General features: G+C 31.8%; 1 protein-coding gene across 1 annotated transcript in view; it reads right to left on the reverse strand.

Moving 5' to 3' along the window:
* LOC111713951 (toll-like receptor 6) overlaps nt 1-4,356 on the reverse strand; it is an 18,849-nt gene that overhangs the window by 13,360 nt on the left and 1,133 nt on the right. The window lies entirely within an intron of this gene.

The following is a 4,356-nucleotide window of genomic DNA, read 5'->3' on the forward strand; positions in this document are numbered from 1 at the left end:
CACAATTCCACATATCTTGTATCAACCCCCCCCCCTTTTCAACTAACTTAGCAGCATACGAGCACATATACAAACAGCCAGAAGATTTGTGCATTTTATTAATATACTTCTGAAAGTATCAGAACACTTTATTGAACCATTACATTTTCATAGATGATAAAACAAAGGTTTTAAATTAAGCATGCTAATGTCACTTGAAAAAAACGCCTAATAATAACTCTACTGAGTGTACAGCAAAAACAAAAGTTGCAACTACAAGGTGAAAAAGTACAAAGGCCCGGCAGTACTTAAAAGTAGGCCCGGTCTCAATTTATAATTTTAAGCACTCTGTATATTATTATGTAATATATTATATATATATTTTAGATATACAATATTTCTCAAATCAAATATTCAGCCAACAACCTCCGGATGAATTATTAAGGATAGAAAATCTGGGGGTTTGTGTAGAATAAAAATTAAAAAGGGGGGATTTTGTGGAATAGAAATTGAAAGGGGGTTTTTTGTAGAATAAAAATAAAAAACCAAGGGGTGTTAAATAAAAATGTCAAGGAAGGGTTTGTAAAATAAACTAAACACAGAGGTGGGGGGGATGTACAAATTTACGAAAAGTAAATAGTTCAATTTAAACATATTAAACAGTTCCTTTAAGTGTTTACTTGAACAATAGTTTAATTTGAACATATTAAACAATTCTTTTAATTGTTTACTTGAACAATTAGTTTAATTTGAACATATTAAACATTTCCTTTAATTGTTTACCTGAAAAATTAGTTTAATTTGAACATATTAAACATTTCCTTTAATTGTTTACTTGAACAATTAGTTTAATTTGAACATATGAAACACAGTTCTTTTAATTGTTTACTTGAACAATTAGTTTAATTTGAAAATATTAAAAATTTCCTTTAATTGTTTACTTGAACAATTAGTTTAAATTTAAACATATTAAACATTTCCTTTAATTGTTTACTTGAACCATTAGTTTAATTTGAACATAGTGAACAATTCCTTTAATTGTTTACTTGAACAATTAGTTTAATTTGAAAATAGTGAACAATTCCTTTAATTGTTTACTGAGTATACCATCATCTTTCGTATTGGTGGGAGGGTAAACAAACAGATATATTCTACTGTTTACATAGGAGCTTCACTTTACACCATTTGTATATTTATCTATTTATCTATCTATCTATCTATCTATATATCTATCTATCTATCTATCTATCTATCTATATATCTATCTATCTATCTATCTATCTATCTATCTATCTATCTATCTATCTACATATCTATCTATCTATCTATCTATCTATCTATCTATCTATCTATCTATCTCACGTGGATTTAACGGTTCTGTCAATATTTAAGAAAACTGTGACTTTCGATCTTAATATGACCCCTTTTACATAATTTATTAGCCTTTTATCTTAAATACTTTTTTTGGCATATACATTTTGAATGAAGAAGTATAAAATAAACAAATCTGTAAATCTAAAGACTGTTGAGTTATAGACGAAAGCACGTTTGATTTCAAATAAAAGAAACCGAATGCTTCTCTCTCTCGTTAGTTCAGAGTGATCTATCTATCTATCTATCTAATTATCTATCTATCTATCTATCTATCTATCTATCTATCTAAATGTTTATTTTTCTATTAACATATCTATCTATNACATATTTAGACATATTTCAGGTACAGAGGGAATCCACCAACTAAACATATTTAGACATATTTCAGGTACAGAGGGAATCCACCAACTAAACATATTTAGACATATTTCAGGTACAGAGGGAATCCACCAACTAAACATATTTAGACATATTTCAGGTACAGAGGGAATCCACCAACTAAACATATTTAGACATATTTCAGGTACAGAGGGAATCCACCAACTAAACATATTTAGACATATTTCAGGTACAGAGGGAATCCACCAACTAAACATATTTAGACATATTTCAGGTACAGAGGGAATCCACCAACTAAACATATTTAGACATATTTCAGGTACAGAGGGAATCCACCAACTAAACATATTTAGACATATTTCAGGTACAGAGGGAATCCACCAACTAAACATATTTAGACATATTTCAGGTACAGAGGGAATCCAGGTGACACTTTATTTATGAAGTGGCATTTCTGATTCACAACGGGACCCTTGGGTCCGCGATCAAGGATGAGAATTCCTCATTTTGTGGATCTAGAGAGCGTCCCATATCATATTGAATTATCTCCAAGATTTAACGCTGAAATACTTGAATAACCTACTAAATACTAATACACTCCATGTCTGCATGTACATTTTTATAGTAGACTTATACAATTTTAAAATGATTTCATTCTTTTTAGATTTTCCGATTAGTTCCAAAACTTGCAATTTACAGACATAAACAATTAAGAAATGATGTGGGACACCCTGTATGCTACAGATACTAGGAAATATATTTAACACACTTTAAGATAGAAAAAATTGTCTCTTCATTATTAGGTAATCAAAAGACCTTTTACCCAACATCTAGAAAAAGAACATAACAGACCACTAGACACAGAGAAAACCTTATTAAAGGGACTGACAAGGAAAAATGAAAGAGGGTATCGACTAAAACCTGAGAATCTCAAAAGTTGACATCTATCTGATGCTCCTGTCTCGAGACATTGACATAAAACTGTGTCAAAATTATACCAAAACGTATACATGTAAGATATACGTCTGTACCACGTGACCAGAACTCCCTCCAATAGCAGTGCAGTATACTGGTCACGTGATACAGACAAAGAACGTGAAAAATAATACTGCTCTACCATTGGTTGGAGTTCTGGTTGCATGATCCAGAAGCGCATAAATAATATTATCAATTATATCTATTAAAAATAAAAAAAATATTAAATTCAAATAATAATAGGAGCAAACTTGAGTTTCTCGGGCTTCTCTGGGATATCGTTGTTTTCAGATTGGGTGCGTATTGGAGGAATATGATCTGTCTAATACTACAAATCTTATACAACATCTTACATACATACATTTTGGCATAATTTTGACACAGTTTTATATTAATTTCTTGGGGCAGGAACATCAGATAGAACTCTAATATGTCTCAATCAACTCCTGAGATTCTCAAGTTTTAACCTATACCCCCTTTCATTTTTCCTGTACAGTCCCTCTAAGCATTGATTAAAATGTATTAACATAAAAATATATGAAAAATGAAAGGATTAAAAGATTGATAGGCACTAGTCACTAGACATTATACCCTTGGCATTGGACACTATGGCACAAGATTCTAGACTCTAGACAGTACGAGGCACTAGCCACTAGACATTATACCCTTGGCATTGGACACTATGGCACAAGATTCTAGACTCTAGACAGTACGAGTCACTAAAGACACAAGAAATTAGACACTATAGACACTAAACAATGAGCACAAAAAACTAGACAGTAGAAATTAGGCATTAGGCACTATAAGACACTAGATACTAGACACAATAAAGTAGACACTCGACAGTAGGCACTAGACACTAGAAACTAGACACTAGCAACTAGACACTAGACACTAGAAACTAGAAACGAGACACTAGAAACTAGACACTAGAAACTAGACACTAGAAACCAGACACTAGAAACTAGACACTAGAAACTAGACACTGAAAACTACACACTAGGAACTAGACACTAGAAAATAGACACTAGAAACTAGAAATTAAAGACTAGACACTAGACACAGAGGCTGTATATAACAAGTTAAATGAATTGATCCAGAATCAAGTATTGACAAGATGACAGGAGAGCACTGATAAGCATTTTTAACCCTAACGAGACCAGACCAAACCAAACCAAACCAAACTTGGGATTTTTAACCAGCTTACAGATTACAGGATAACAGATGTGTCATCCGTGTGTGTCATCCACTTAAAAGGACTGAAGACTATACTCCAAACTAATCAAGAATGACTTATTTCAACTAACTGCATAAATGTTGATAACTTTGATATATGTAAAATAATTAGGGTTACACACAAAGGATGGGACTTCAGAATTTGTTTAGTCCGTTTTCTTGCATTCATGGTTTCTTGTTTAATAATTTTGTAAACCATTAAAATACTCAATTGAACACAGAAACTAATAATCAAGCTTCAAATAGTCATTTTTTAGAGTTTTGGGTCGTTTTCTTACAGTCCCATCCTTTGTGTGTTGGTAGATAGATAGATCGATAGATAGAAATATAGATAGATAGATAGATAAATAGATAGATAGATGGATAGATAGATAGATGTATAATGATGGAAGAAATGGAGACACCGGCGGATAATAAATCAGTCTTATTCAGAGAAGATCTAGAGAGGGGGAG

The sequence above is a fragment of the Eurytemora carolleeae genome, unplaced genomic scaffold (genome assembly GCF_000591075.1).
Source record: "Eurytemora carolleeae unplaced genomic scaffold, Eaff_2.0 scaffold888, whole genome shotgun sequence".
In the NCBI taxonomy this organism is placed as follows: Eukaryota; Metazoa; Arthropoda; class Copepoda; order Calanoida; family Temoridae; genus Eurytemora; species Eurytemora carolleeae.